This window comes from Neoarius graeffei, chromosome 23, assembly GCF_027579695.1.
Source record: "Neoarius graeffei isolate fNeoGra1 chromosome 23, fNeoGra1.pri, whole genome shotgun sequence".
Lineage (NCBI taxonomy): Eukaryota > Metazoa > Chordata > Actinopteri > Siluriformes > Ariidae > Neoarius > Neoarius graeffei.
This window is the reverse complement of record NC_083591.1, coordinates 23585554-23602405: the sequence shown is the minus strand read 5'-3', so window position 1 is coordinate 23602405 and position 16852 is coordinate 23585554.

Sequence of the window (16852 nt, the reverse complement as noted above, 5' to 3'; positions counted from 1 at the left end):
TGACGAGCGCCTGGTGCTGGCTTTGCTGAGCCGTGGTGAGGGCATGGACCAGGTCGGCGAACGGGGAGGATTCCATGGGGCTGCTGGGTTGGTGCTCCACTTTCCCGGGTTTCGGCACCACTGTAGGACGTTCCCTATGTGTGGGTGGAGCACAGAGGACGGCAGGACAGAGATCAGGTTTATAGCTCGGCTTTATTGCCACACTTTTCAGTCTAACAATATCCAGTCTAGCACAGACACACACACAACTGGCGTCTTGTTCAGGGCTGAGCTCCTTCCGCTCTCGCTCTCCCTCCTGATATAGGGCGCGGTCACTGGGAAGACACACAAACACAGGTTAATTGCTCTCAGGTGTAGTGATTCTGCCACTTACCTTCCCTGACTCCGCCCTCCTGTCACAGACCGGCGCTTGACCACGCCCCCGCTGCCACATCATTGCTACTACATATTGCAGGTGTGTGGTCTTTTTCCTAGTTAATTTTGCTACAGTGTTAAATAGGAATCTATGATTATTTTTGTTATCCTCTATTAGGGTGGAGAGATATGTTGATCTAGCAGCACTAAGTGCTTTTCTATGCTTCAGGAAGTTCTCCTTCCATGCTATTGGGAATACTACCAATTTTATTTGACGCCATTTATGTTCTAATTTTCGAGTGGTTTGTTTTAAAGTACAAGTGTAATCATTATACCAGGGTACTAATTTTTTCTCTCTAATCATTTTTTCTTTTACAGTAAGTGGAGCTACATTATCTAAAGTATAGTGAAACATTTACTCTAAACATTCAGTTGCCTGATCAAGTTCTGCAGGGGCTGACAGTGACCCAATCAAAGTTGATAACTCTGGGATATCATTTATAAAACTCTGTCCAGTAGTTGAGGTGAATGTATGTTTAATACAGTAGTGTGGCAAGGTGCATATATTATTACTCAGACATATTTTGAATAAAATGAGATAATGATCTGAGGTAACTTCAGACTGTGGAAGTGTGACTATATTTTCTATATTTAACCCTAATGTTAATATTAGATCGAGAGTATGACCACCATTGTGGGTTGGTTCTATGGTTCTGATTAACCCCTACTGAATCTAAAATGGACACAAACGCTATTTTCAAAGGGTCTTCAGGGTTATCAAAGTGAATATTAAAATCTCAGACAACTAAAGCTTTGTCTAAGAAAATGACCAGGTCTGAGATAAAAGCCGCAAATTCAGAAAGAAACTCAGAATATGGCCCCGGGGGCCTGTAAAAAATAAGTAACAGAATTGACTGAGTTGACTTATTTTTCGAGGCTACATACATTATATTTGTATGAAGAACTTCAAATGTATTAAATTTATAACCAGGTTTTTGTGTTATGCCTGGATAATCATGATAAATAACCGCAACGCTGCCTCCTCTGCCAGTTAGACGAGGCTGGTGTATATACTGTAACTGTATCCAGGAGGACTAGCTTCATTTAATACTATATCTATTCATTTGGCTTAATCCATGTTTCTGTTAAACACAGTACATAAAACTCCTGATCAATAGTAAGTTCATTAACAATTAGCGCTTTAGATGTAAGAGATCTAATATTTAATAGCCCGACCTTTAGATAAAAGGTGCTGGCATTGGCTATACAGTCAGTATGATCCAATTTTATATTAATTAGGTTACTAGAACAAAAACTCTGAGTATTTCTACTTTTTTGTTTAGCTCGGGGAACAGACAGTCTTGACGTAGTGGACCCTGAGTGACGACTCCGTGCAGCTAGCAGACAGTTGGTTTAGCCTGTTCGTCTGCTCCTTGGCCTTGGCTCTGGATTGTCAGAAGTTAACTAGACCTGTTCTGAGACTATGAGCTATGCTGCAAAAAATGAGAGCAGCACCTTCCCGAGTGGGATGGATACCGTCCCACCCTAACAGGCCAGCAGTGCCTTCAAAATTAGTCCAATTATCCATCAAGCCCACACTGTTTTCAGAACACCATCTGGACAAACAGGAGTTCAGTGACCATAACCTGCTGTAAACTACATCGCCACGCTGCATTGGGATAGGGCTACCTACTGATGTCCATCTCACAAGCACAAAGACTCTGACACAATTGACTTTTACTGATTTCATATTTTCTTTTCTAAGTTTCAAGCTGTGCTCCAGATCAATTTTGTCCCTTCGCGCTCTCTCTCTCTCTCTCTCTCTCTCTCTCTCTCTCTCTCTCTCTCTGTGTCACACATGCATGTTTGTTGATTGCTGTCTTGGGGTGTTTGACATTTTTAACACACTGTTGGTATTTGAGTCACTGCTCAGCCTACAGTGTCCAGACAGAATCAATACACAGACATACAGCAACACAAATAATCACTCACACATCCAGCTTTGTTTTGTCTTATTGGGAAAACCAGCAGACAGCATCAAGACTGGCCCCCTGTGCACCAGTTTACCAATACAAGCAACTGTATCATCCCATCGGGACCAAATTTGTCACAGGCATCATAATTTTAATTTTAAATAATTGTATTATTACAGGGTGGCACGGTGGTGTAGTGGTTAGCACTGTCGCCTCACAGCGAGAAGGTTCTGGGTTCAAGCCCAGTGGCTGACAAGTGCCTTTCTGTGTGGAGTTTGCATGTTCTCCCCGTGTCTACGGGGGTTTCCTCTGGGTGCTCCGGTTTCCCCCACAGTCCAAAGACATGCAAGTTAGGCAAGTTAGGTGACTCTAAATTGACCATAGGTGTGAGTAGGAATGGTTGTTTGTCTCTATGGTCAGCCCTGTGATGACCTGGTGACTTGTTCAGGGTGTACCCCACCTCTCGCCCATAGTCAGCTTGCCTGCAACCCTGTACAGGATGAGAGGCTACAGATAATGGATGGGTATTATTACAGGGATAAAATAAAACTGAAAATTGTATTAAATGCCATGGTGATTCCCCTGGATTTATTTAATTTACCAATTCATCTACCTACAGCACCAGTCTAACAAGAGCCCTCACTGTCCTGTTCCACACTGCCCAGCTTTTGGGCACATCCTCAATGTGCTAGTCCCCAGTGCAGTTTTTGGCAGCATAATTTCAACTGCTCTCCTCACTAAACATTGATTTTTGGTGGTTTTGCAGTTTACTGGCTAATGTAGCATTACTTGGCTCTGTAGTGTATGGGGCAGACAGAATTTTCTTCGTAAATATCTGAGTATCCTCATTCTCCTTGGACTAAATTTTAAACATTACTGGTCATTGTTTGTCAGAGACGAGGGTAGACAGATGTACAGTGTCTTGCAAAAGTATTCATCCCCCTTGGTGTTTGTCCTGCTTTGTTGCATTACAAGCTGGAATTAAAATTGATTTTTTGGGGGTTACCACCATTTGATTTACACAACATGCCTACAACTTTAAAGGTGATTTTTTTTGTGTGTGATACAAACAATAATTAAGATGAAAAAAAAAACAGAACTCTGGAGTGTGTATAGGTATTCACCCCCTTTCATATGAAACCCTTAAATAAGAGCTGGACCAACCAATTCACTTCATAAGTCACATAATTAGTTGATTAGGATGCACCTGTGTGCAATCAAAGTGTCACACGATCTGTCACATGATGCCTGTATAAATCAACCTGTTTTGGATAGACCCTGACTCTGCAACACTACTAAGTAAGCAACATGAAACCCAAGAAGCACTCCAAACAGGTCAGAGACAAAGTTGTGGAGAAGTATAGATCAGGGTTGGGTTATAAAAAATATCCCAAACTTTACTATCCCAGGGAGCACCATTAAATCCATTACAGCAAAATGGAAAGAATATGTCACCACTACAAACCTGGCAATAGAAGGCTGGCCAAGGAGGGCATTAATCAGAGATGCAACAAAGACACCAAAGATAACACTGAAGGAGTTGCAAAGATCCACAGCAGAGATGGGAGTATCTGTCCATAGGATCACTTTAAGCCATACACTCCACAGAGTGGGGCTTTATGGAAAAGTGGCCAGAAAAAGGTCATTGCTTAAGAAAACACGTTTAGAGTTTGCCCAGCAGCATGTGGCAGACTCCCCAAACACATGGAAGAAGATTCTCTGGTTAAATGAGACTAAAATTGATCTTTTTGGCCATCATGGGAAATGCCATGTGTGGCACAAACCCAACACCCTGAGAACACCATTCTTACAGTGAAGCATGGTGGTGGCAGCATCATGCTGTGGGGATATTTTTCATCTGCAGGGACAGGAAAGCTGGTCAGGACTGAAGGAAAAATGGATGGGCAGTTCTGGAGGAAAACCTGTTTGAGTCAGCCAGAGGTTTGAGACTGGGATGAAGGTTCACTTTCCAGCAGGACAATGATCCTCAACATACTGTTAAAGCTAGACTGGAGTGGTTTAAAGGGAAATATTTAAATGTCTTGGAATGGCCTAATCAAAGCGCAGACCTCAATCCAATTGAGAATCTGTGGCATAACTTGGATATTGCTGTGCACCAACACAACCCATCTAACTTGAAGGAGTTGGAGCAGTTTTGCCTTGAGGAATGGGCAAAAATCCCAGTGGCTAGATGTGCTAAGCTAATAGAGACATACCCCAAGAGACTTGCAGCTGTAATTGCAGCAAAAGGTGGCTCTAGAAAGTATTGACTTTGGGGGGTGAGTACCTATACCACACGCCAGATTTCTGTTTTTTCATCTTAATTATTGTTTGTGTCACAATAATTAAAAAAATAATAATTTCACGTTTAAAGTTGTAGGCATGTTGTGTAAATCAAACAGTGCTCACCCCCCAAAAATCCATTTTAATTCCAGCTTGTAATGCAACAAAGCAGGACAAACACCAAGGGGGATGAATACTTTTGCAAGACACTGTAAGTGCAGGAAGGTGTTTACAGGCATACAGACAAATAACAAAAACGTGAGACAAGGTCAGAATAACAAAACATAAATGAAGCAGAAAGCAGAATCATAAATCAGCGTCATAAATTCAGCGTATCAAAACAGCGCGGAGACAACGTGACAACAGAACATATAATACTTTGCCAAGCCTCTATGTAAACAGTGTTCTTATATGAGAGTGCTGATTGTGCTCAACTCATGAACAGGTGTTTTCAATAATGAATTTGTCCCAAGGGCACACGCAACACACTCCATGCCTGTGGATGAGAGTGGGCTCTCAAACTGCGCCAGGCTTGAGCGCATGAAGACATGACATTGTGAGTCAAAAGATCATCAGACATACTGGGAAATGGCTCCCTATATGCAGTAAAAGTTTAAGTGGAACTTTCTAGCTCTGTACATTTGCGTCTTAAAAACAACAAGGACATTTTCTGCCTTCATGTGCTAGTTAGAAGGTCCAACAACCCAAAATCAGAAAACGTTTGGGTGGTATGGAAAATGCAAATAAAAAAGAAAGCAGTGATTTCTAAATTGACTTGTATTTCATTACAGACAGTATGAACCCATGATAATTCATGTTTTGTCTGATCAACTACATTTAATTTGTTAATATACATCCATTCCTGAGTTTCAGACCTGCAACACATTCCAAAAAAAGTTAGGATGGGGCAATTTAAGGCTAGTAATGAGGTAAAACAATTAAATAATGATGTGATTTGAAACAGGTGATGTTAACAGATGATTGTCATCATGGATTGGTACAAATCGGTATCCAGGAAAGGTCTAGTTTTTGAGGAGCAAAGATGGGCTGAGGATTTCCAGTTTGTCAACAAATGCATGAGAAAATTATTGAAATGTTTAAAAACAATGTTCCTCAAAGAAAGATAGGAATGGATTTGGATATTTCACCCTCTATGGTGCAAAAGAGCATTAAATGATTTAAACAATCTGGAGGAATTTCAGTGTGTAAAGGGCAAGGGCACAAGCTTAAGCTGAACACCTGTGAGCTCCGATCCCTCAGATGGCACTGCATCAAGAACCATCGTTCATCTATAGCTGATATAGCCACATGGGCTCAGGATTACTTTGGCAAACTTTTGTCAAGAACTACAATACGGAGTTACATCCACAAATGGCAGTTAAAATTTTACTGTGCAAAAAGGAAGCCTTATTGTGTCCAGAAACACCGTCGACTTCTCTGGGCTCAGAGACATCTGGGATGGACCATCACAAAGTGGAAATGTGTATTGTGGTCAGGCAAATCAGTATTCCAGGTATATTTGGAAGAAATGGACACCATGTGCTCCAGACAAAAGATGAAAAGGTCCATCCAGTCTGTTACCAGCAACAAGTCCAAAAGCCAGAGTCTGTCATGGTAAGGGGTTGAGCCAGTGCCCTTGGAAAAGGTAACTTACACTTCTGTGATGGCAACATTAATACACAAAAGTACAATGAGATTTTGGAGCAACATATTCTGCCTTCCAGATGGCATCTTTTCCAGGGATATTTCAACAAGACACTGCAAAACCACATTCTTCACACATTACAAAGGCGTGGCTGTGGAAGAAGAGGGTGCCTGTCCCCTCTGTCCCCAATAGAGAATTTGTGGCAAATTTTGAAATGAAAAATATGCTGATGACGACCCTGTATTGTTACACACCTTAAGACCTGTTTGCAGGAAGAATGGGATCTAACTAACCCCTGAAACACTTCATCATTTGGTGCCACTTTTATGAGGACTGGCAACATTACAAATTGATAAATGCTTTACTGTCCTAACTTTTTTGAAATGTGTTGAAATAAATGTTTATTTTGAAAAATAATAAAATTCATGAGACAAAACATCAAATAATGTGCTATTGTATTATTTTGAGTGTAATACTGGTCAATGATTATTTACAAATCATTCTTTTCAGTTTTAATTTCAATTTCAACATACCGTCCCAACTTTTTCTGATTTGGGGGTTGTAGTATTCACTGCTGTCCAACAAACAGTCATGAACGTATAGGTTTCTAGTACACTGGCCATAGGTGAAAGTTCTGAAATGTATGGTGTGCACCTCTTTGATTGAATTTGGACTGAAAATTTAATCATTGCCTGATCCTTAAATAATGAATTCTCCTTCAGGGACTTCTAGAGAGCAGCAGATCCTCATCTCCACAACTACTAATGGTGTATGTGTGGGCCATTGCACCATGTCACAGCACCATGAATAGCATTTCCTTGGGGGCTCATAAACTTTTTACAGCAACTTGCCAGGCGTGGGGGAAAATGAAATCAGTGCCTTTCAAAACTGCCCTTTTTTCCAATGATTACTTCAGGAAAAAGAATTGGAGAACTGCATGCTATTCCAGTCAGCTCAACTCAATTAGTAGCCATCAGCCTCTGGTCTGTTGTTGTGATTGAACTCAGGATTTCTGCCAATGGTCATATCACCCATTTTTTCCAGGCCTGTTTACTGACATTGCAGTGTTCATTGAAAGTTATTTGCTAGGTGATTCACACCTTCCCCAGTGGTTATTCTGGGTATAGAACTACAGTTATATATGTAACTAGTATTTCATGTTACCCTGTCTAACATGTGTCCAGAGGTGTGAAGTAATGAAGTACAAATGCTCCATTACTGTACTTAAGTAGAGTTTTCAGGTATCTGTACTTTACTTGAGTATTTATTTTTTTGACAACTTTTTACTTTTACCTACTACATTTTAACACAAATATCTGTACTTTAAGGCGGCACGGTGGTGTAGTGATTAGCGCTGTCGCCTCACAGCAAGAGGGTCCGGGTTTGAGCCCCATGGCTGGCGAAGGCCTTTCTGTGTGGAGTTTGCATGTTCTCCCCGTGTCCGCGTGGGTTTCCTCCGGGTGCTCCGGTTTCCCCCACAGTCCAAAGACATGCAGGTTAGGTTAACTGGTGACTCTAAACTGACCGTGAATGTGAATGGTTGTCTGTGTCTATGTGTCAGCCCTGTGATGACCTGGCGACTTGTCCAGGGTGTACCCTGCCTTTCGCCCGTAGTCAGCTGGGATAGGCTCCAGCTTGCCTGCGACCCTGTAGAACAGGATAAAGCGGCTAGAGATAATGAGATGAGATCTATACTTTATACTCCTTACATTTTCAAATCAGGCTTATTACTTTAGTTTTAATGCATTTGAGGGGAATTATCGATTTTTATTCTTGTACAGTAATTTTGCAGTATTGCACACCTTCCCAACATCAAGACTGATTTCAACATAAATGGGTGGGAAAATAACATGTATAAAAGATGACACTGATTACACCAACCAAATCTGGCAGTCCTGACTCTGAATCTAAACATGAGCTTTGTTCAAATTCGGCAGACTAAGGTAGATGGGTTTTCTTTGAAATTTTAAATTTGAACATTTTGTTTAAACAAACTAAATTATTCATTTTAAATTTGCTCAACTAAGTAAAGATTAATTATACATTAATTATATTATGTGAGGTTTAGTTAGCTTTGCACAGAAACTTCTTCTTTTAGCTGCTCCCTATTAGAGGTCACCACAGCAGATCTGTTCCACATATTTGATTTGACATAGATTTTGTACCAGATGTCCTTCTTGACACAACCCTCCCCAATCTGTTCAGGCTTGGGCACTAAGTACAGTATGCACTGACTTGCATAACCTCAGTGGCTGGATATTTTACCTAATCTACATGTCTTTGAACTGTGGGGGAAACCAGAGCACCCAGAGGAAACCCATGCAGACACAGGGAGAACATGCAAACTCCACACAGAAAGGTCCTTGTCAGCTGTGAGGTTCAAACCCAGAACCTTCTTGCTGTGAAGTAACACTAACCTAGGAGTTGAACCACTGCACCACCATGCCACCCTAGTTTTGCTTTGCACAGAAACAGTGAAACAGCTGGGATATACGGGTATGTCCTCCAAAGGACTCCTTTTACACTTTGAGTACATTTCAGAGCCTGTACGTTTGTTCATGCCCAGTTATTCATGGCCATTGACTGGTAAGCATAAAAGGAGTTATCTTCTACATGAGACATTGCAACTTCTTGGCTCATGTCCTTCAACAGAGCCCTTTGTAGACCAATGTCTGAGGAATGCAACAAATGCTATGCTACATGGCATGTGAAAGATTATTCTTTAATGGCCAAGGAGTCATTAAAGATGCGATGGAGACATACAGTGGCAAGAGACCTGCAAGACACTGGTCTCCCCTTCCATGAGGCGACGGTGGCGGCGGGGGACTGCAAGGAGTGGAGATCTTTTGTGTTGGCGCTATGTGGGCTCGGCCCAGGGCAGCAATCCTGATCCTGACCAAGGAGTTCAACCTCTGTCTCAGCCTCTGCCTGCTAGCAGGTGCACTTCTTACGAAATTATTCATGGCAACCACCCTTAAAACAGAGGTATCCTGAGTGGGATCACAGAGTACTATACAGTCCATAGCACTGTACGCACTCTTTCACACAGTAATGGTCACAATGGAATTAACTGGAATAGAATGAAATTCAAGTTTTGTTGTTGTTGTTGTTGTTAACTCTTTAAAGGAGGACAGCATAACCATGCCCTAGCTCTGTGGGATGAAACATAAAGATGTGTGCTGTCCAAACAGTGAATGCAGACATACTGATGATGTTCTAGTGAGAAGTAACAAAATTGCATCACATGTGACACAAACTGGCAATGCACTATGTAGAAGTTGCCTGGATGTGGGTGGAGCACAGAAGTACGGCAGGCTGTTGTTAGCGTTCAGATTTTTTATTTGGCTTTTCAGCACAATACTTTCTCAATTGGGACAGTCTCACACACACACACTCCGTCATGTTCTGGTCCCAATCTCCCCTCCTCAGCTCTCTTACCCCTTTTATGGAGCGCCGTCACTGCAAGAGACACACAGACACATGTTAATTGACAACAGGTGTAGTGATTTGGCCACTCACCTTCCCCGACTCCGCCCTCCATTCACAAACCGACTCTCAGCCATGCCCCCGCTGCCACACACTAAATAGCATAGCTAGCATTACTAGCATTGCAAAAAGCAACCCAATCTACAGTAGTTGATCCCTGTGTGGGCAGTTGCTTGACAGGATATGGGGCAACCTTCTGCCAACCTGAACAATAATAAGTGTGCTTAGCACAATCCACATTGCTGGATGTGTGAAAATCAAACCATACAAACCTTCTCTGTGTGCAAGAGTTGCTCTGTTTGCCAGCCACCAAAGAAACCCAGGATAGGATAATGCAGGTTTCAAACAGACTGTCCTCATGGTCCTTATGCCATCGCAACCATTTCCATATTGAAGTGCCCATAAAGGTCCTTCTGTCTTGCACATGCCTTAGGCAGGGAGAGTCATGCCCTCTGGTTTCTACTGGCTGTCTGAGTGCCCACATGATGGGCAGGGGTGGAGACAGGATACTTTACAGCCAAAATATTGACTTGGTCAGGTCATCATCTGGATTCTAACAAGGATGTTTCTCTGACACTTGAAATTTGTCCTCTGTTGGACAGAGATGCAGTAAAAAAAAACAGACCCCAAAGTTATCTGTGGTTGGTAGAAGAGAGCAACTGGACTTGCTTGAAAAGTCTTAAGAACTTAAAAGTCATATGTGCAAAATGATTTACAGGACGGTCTCAACCTGTTCACCATCATGACGTGCGGTTGCTGCTGCCTGGTCCACGAATGGGAAAAAGTTCAAGATTTTCATCAGTTATGTAAGAAAGTGAAAATTAATATGATTAAGTGTTAACATAATCAAAATTATGTTAACACTTAAATGGTAGAAACCATTTATTCACAAAACATACATCATATGTGCAAAATGATTTACAGGATGGTCTCAACCTGTTCACCATCATGTACCACACACAAAAACCAGCGAGCAACAGTACCATTTAAAGCATAGAGATGCATTAGAGGTGCAGAAATATCTCATTTATGAGACTAACTTAATCACTCACCTAATCGAGTTAAATTTGATTAAAATGTGGCAATATCAATGTGACATTACGATATCCATACATAATTCCATAACATATTGAATATATATTCATAATGTTTTTCATATATTTCTTTAATAATTAACTTGATGTCCTTGCAATGTCCAAGAAAAATAATTTAACACCGGCAGCAGATTCAATACCAGTTTCCCCCATTGACTGTGAAAGTCCCTCGGGGGCGCATGTGCATTCTGTGTATTCGGCTGTGAGCGAGTCGCTTTTTGTTTTGAACGAGTGGTCCGGGTCTCTCGTAAATTCAGAGCAATCTAAAGGACTACTTGGGCTACGATGTTGTTTGGGAAAACCACATTAGCTTGATGATGGCTCTTAAGAGGTAATTTAAGACTCTCTTGGCCTTAAAAGGCTTTCAGAAAACCCACCCCTGTTCAGTCAAGCCTTTTGTTAATAGCTTTTTTTTAGGTAAAGGAGTAGATCTGGAGGGTCCTCAGGCATAGAGTGTTTTGGTAAACTGGGATGTATGGATGGTGTCGCTCCCCACACTCTCACACATTCACTCAGGTTCGTTGGCGGTGGAGTCGCTGGCTGCTTTATGTCCCAGGGCTCCCTCATGTCTGTGTTACTTTCTGGCTCTCCCTTTTAGTTGTGCTGTCATAGTTAGTCTTGCTGGAATCCATGTTTGCATTCAGCGCACAATGTATACTGTTCTTAATCATTAGGTAACAACGGGCATACCTAACAACATTTGTGCTCTCTCTCTCTCTCTCTCTCTCTCTCTCTCTCTCTCTGGACAGTTGAAAGATACACTTGGAAGACAGCTCTGGACACTTGCAGTTTTGCTAATGATGGCTGAGGATGACAGTTGACATGATAACTTTAGGACTGCAGCTGTCACGAACAGTTTTGCACTTAAGTCTCCATCAATAAACAGTTGATAACTTTGACAAAATAGACTTCATGCTAAAACTATTATGATTTTCCTGGTTACATCCAGGTTGCACAATTATACTATGTAACTATATAGGACACAGTTATAGAAACAAATTATTTATAATCATGCTATCTGTTCTCACTCAAATGAGGATGGGTTCCCTTTTGAATCTAGTTCCTCTCAAGGTTTTGACCTCATGTCATCTGAGGTAGTTTTTCCTTGCCACCATCACCTCAGGCTTGCTCATCAGGGATCCCCATCCCATCCCATTATCTCTAGCCGCTTTATCCTGTTCTACAGGGTCGCAGGCAAGCTGGAGCCTATCCCAGCTGACTACGGGCGAAAGGCGGGATACACCCTGGACAAGTCGCCAGGTCATCACAGGGCTGACACATAGACACAGACAACCATTCACACTCACATTCACACCTACGGTCAATTTAGAGTCACCAGTTAACCTAACCTGCATGTCTTTGGACTGTGGGGGAAACCGGAGCACCCAGAGGAAACGCACGCGGACACGGGGAGAACATGCAAACTCCACACAGAAAGGCCCTCACCGGCCACGGGGCTCGAACCCGGACCTTCTTGCTGTGAGGCGACAGCGCTAACCACTACACCACCGTGCCGCCTCATCAGGGATAGTTAAATAAATTTATTTGGGATAAAATTTATTCATATGTTTAAAGTCTATTTTTCTGTAAAGCTGCTTTGCGACAGTGTCTGTTGTTAAAAGTGCTATATGACTTAACCTGTTCACTGTTGGTCAAAAAGGGGTATCAGTGCTGTGAGTGTGGTAGTTCTCTCTGAAAACTCTTTCAGTTAGTTCTAAAGTGTGTCCATTTCCTCCTGACAATCTGTCATATGTTGCCCAGGTGATTCTTAATAACTCTGGCAGTTAGAAAAGTGTGAAGTAGAATAATAGTTTTTATTCTGTCCACATTCACTGGATATGAGTGATCACACGCTCTGATTGGCTACTCTATTCATATACCAGCTATCAGTTCATTGTCACGCTCCGCCCCAGACATCCGCTCCTGAGTTTGCGGATCTTCCACATCAGCTCCGATCCAGATCAGGAATTCCATCCTGCCTGCTTCCCCGTTCAGCGAGCGCTCACCTGCATTCACTTCCTGATTATCACTGCTGCCTTTTTAAACGCTGTTCTCAGCCACAGACAGTGCCAGAACGTCTTGTATGTAGACTCTAGCTGTTTTTTGACTTGAGTTTTTTCATGTTTTTCCTCCAAGTGCTTTTTATGTCTTTGCCTGCCTCATTAATTCAAGTCAAATTTCACTTTTTTTTTATACCTGGACTATTTCTGTTATTGTTTTCTTAATCAAGTTTTGTTTACATTTTTGCCATGTCTCTTTCTGGATTAAACTACTACGCTTCTTGGATTACTGTCTGTGTGCATGTTCTGCTTTTGGGTCCTAATTCACCACATCTCCAGCAACCCTAATAGTACGTTCTGGCCAACATGGATCCAGCAGAATTCGCCCATCTGAGAACAGCCATTCAACAACAAGGGACTCTCCTCGGGACCCATCAACAAGACCTATGACAAGTCAATCAGAACCTCACCACCCTGTCCGACTCACTCAACCTCCTCACCATGCAGATGCAGCGTTATCAAGCCATGCCTACCCCTGGCCAGCTGTCTCCGACTCCAGCTCCTGCCACCACCTTTCTCTGTGAGCCGAGACTCCCAGCGCCTCAACCCTACGATGGAGAACCAGGTACTTGCAGATCATTCTTGTCTCAATGCTCATTAATCCTAGAGCTGCAACCTCTGGCCTTCCCCACAGAACACTCCTGGGTAGCGTATACCATCATGCTCCTCACCGGCAAGGCCAGGGAGTGGGGAACAGCAGTCTGGGACGCCGATGCACATTTCTGCTCCAACTTCAAAGATTTCTCCAAGGAGATGAGGCGAACTTTCGACAGCTCTCTGTCTGGCCGGGAGGCAGCTAGAAAACTCATGGAACTGCGGCAGGGGTCCCAGTCTACCTCAGACCATGCCATTGAGTTCCAGACGTTGGCGGCATCGTGCGGTTGGAACGAGAACGCCCAGGTCAACGTGTTCCTGCACGGCTTGTCTGACGCCATTAAGGACGAACTGGTATCGCAGGAACTGCCGCCAGACCTCTCCAGCCTCATGGACCTCACCAACTGTATCGACTCGCCCCAGCTTCACCTCCTCTCCATCTCCCGCCTCGTCCGTCTAACCCATGCAGGTAGACCGGGTTCGAGTGTCAGCTGAAGAACGACAGTGCCGGTGGAGCACAGGGGCCTGCTTCTACTGCGGTCAGCTGGGACACATCTGCTGAGCCTGCCCATTAAAAGAACGAGCCCATCAGTGAATCGAGGGGCCCTGGTGGGCAACACTCGAAACCAGCCCCCCACTGATCGACCATTACTCCCTGTCATCATCATCCTTGACAACCAGCATCACCACCTACAGGCCCTCGTTGACTCAGGGGTGGACAGGAACCTGATCTGCTCCATCACCGCCAAGCATCTGGGAATCCTGCTACTTGCTCTCGACATTCCTCTCACAGTCCTGACACTCAGTGGCACTGGCTTGACCACCATCACCCACCTCACTGCCCCACTCATCCTGAGGATTTCTGGTAATCATTCTGAAACCATCCAACTTCACATCATGAATGACCTCCACGTACCCATTGTTCTAGGATTACCCTGGTTAATGCAGCACAACCCCCACCTAAACTGGGCCAACAACACCATCTTAGGCTGGAGCCATTCCTGCCTAGCGTTCTGCCTGAACTCCGCTCTGCCTCCCACCAAGCCACCGCAGCCTTCAGCCAGCGAGTTTCCCAACCTCTCTCACATGCCTCCGGAATACCTGGATCTAAAGCTTGTCTTCAGGAAGACCTGAGCAGTGTCCCTCCCTCCTCACAGACCCTATGACTGTGGAATTGACCTCCTGCCCGGGATGGCACCACCCAAAGGACGACTCTACTCTCTCTCTCCCATCGGAAGGCAAGCCATGGAGAAGTACATTTCTGAGTCCTTAGCAGCTGGGATCATCCGCCCTTCCTCCTCCCCAGCAGGGGTGGGATTCTTCTTCGTGGAGACAAAAGACAAGTCGCTCTGCCCCTGCATTGATTATCGAGATCTCAACACCATCACGGTCAAGAACCACTACCCACTACCGCTCATGACCACAGCCTTCGAACTACTCCAGGGAGCCAAGGTATTTACCAAGCTGGATCTACGTAATGCCTACCATCTTGTCAGGATCAGAGAGGGAGATGAGTGGAAGACGGCCTTTAACACCACCATGGGTCACTACGAGTACCTCGTAATCCCCTGCGGCACGCTCCCGCAGTCTTCCAGGAACTCGTGAATGATGTCTTAAGGGACTATCTCAACATCTTCATTTTTGTGTACCTGGATGACATCCTGATCTTCTCCCGCTCCCTGGAGGAACATCGGGGTCACGTCCGGCAGGTCCTCCAGTGCCTGTTAGAGAATCAGCTGTTTGTCAAGGTGGAAAAAAGTGAGTTCCACCAGAGCTCCATCTCATTTCTGGGGTTCATCATCTCCCCAGCGAGGATCCAGAAGGACCCCCTCAAGCTTGAGGCAGTCACTGACTGGCCCACCCCATCCTAGCGGCGAGAGCGCCAGCGTTTCCTGGGGTTCGCTAATTTCTACAGGCACTTCATCCGCGACTTCAGCACGGTGGCCGGACCTCTCACGGCGTTGACCTCAATCAAGAGCCTGTTCAAGTGGGGGGAGGAAGCAGAGAAAGCCTTCTCCATGCTCAAATGCAAATTTATCACAGCATCCATCCTCACCAGACCCGACCCGGCCAAGCAGTTCATTGTGGAGGTCGATGCTTCTGAGTTGAGAAATCACAAAATGGGCTCAGGAATATTTCCAGAGAACATTTTCTGTGAACACAATTCACCGTGCCATCCGCCGTTGCCAGCTAAAACTCCATAGTTCAAAGAAGAAGCCATATCTAAACATGATCCAGAAGAGCAGACGTCTTCTCTGGGCCAAGGCTCATTTAAAATGGACTGTGGCAAAGTGGAAAACTGTTCTGTGGTCAGATGGAAATCAGGGACGCCGTGTCATTCGGACTAAAGAGGAGAAGGACGACCCAAGTTGTTATCAGCACTCAGTTCAGAAGCCTGCATCTCTGATGGTATGGGGTTGCATTAGTGCATGTGGCATGGGCAGCTTACACATCTGGGAAGACACCATCAATGCTGAAAGGTATATCCAGGTTCTAGAGCAACATATGCTCCCATCCAGACAATGTCTCTTTCAGGGAAGACCTTGCATTTTCCAACATGACAATGCCAAACCACATACTGCATCAATTACAGCATCATGGCTGCATAGAAGAAGGGTCCGGGTACTAAACTGGCCAGCCTGCAGTCCAGATCTTTCACCCATAGAAAACATTTGGCACATCATAAAACGGAAGATATGACAAAAAAGACCTAAGACAGTTGAGCAACTAGAATCCTACATTAGACAAGAATGGGTTAACATTCCTATCCCTAAACTTGAGCAACTTGTCTCCTCAGTCCCCAGACATTTACAGACTGTTGTAAAGAGAAAAGGGGATGTCTCACAGTGGTAAACATGGCCTTGTCCCAACTTTTTTGAGATGTGTTGTTGCCATGAAATTTAAAATCACCTAATTTTTCTCTTTAAATGATACATTTTCTCAGTTTAAACATTTGATATGTCATCTATGTTCTATTCTGAATAAAATATGGAATTTTGAAACTTTCACATCATTGCATTCCATTTTTATTTACAATTTGTACTTTGTCCCAACTTTTTTGGAATCGGGGTTGTACTACGCTTCTTGGATTACTGTCTGTGTGCGTGTTCTGTATTTGGGTCCTAATTCACCACACCTCCAGCAACCCTAACACTCATATCAGCTCACATTGATTATCAGCTCATATACCATGAGTAGAGAAAAACAAAATGGTGGAGCGTGTTGTTGAACCAACTGAGGATGAAATCAAAACTCTACTTGAAAACAAAACCTCAAAAAACACAAAACAAGCAACAAAATATGGAATAAAAGTATTTGATGGTAAGAATGTATTTTTTATTTTTCAGTAATTATATTATAGCA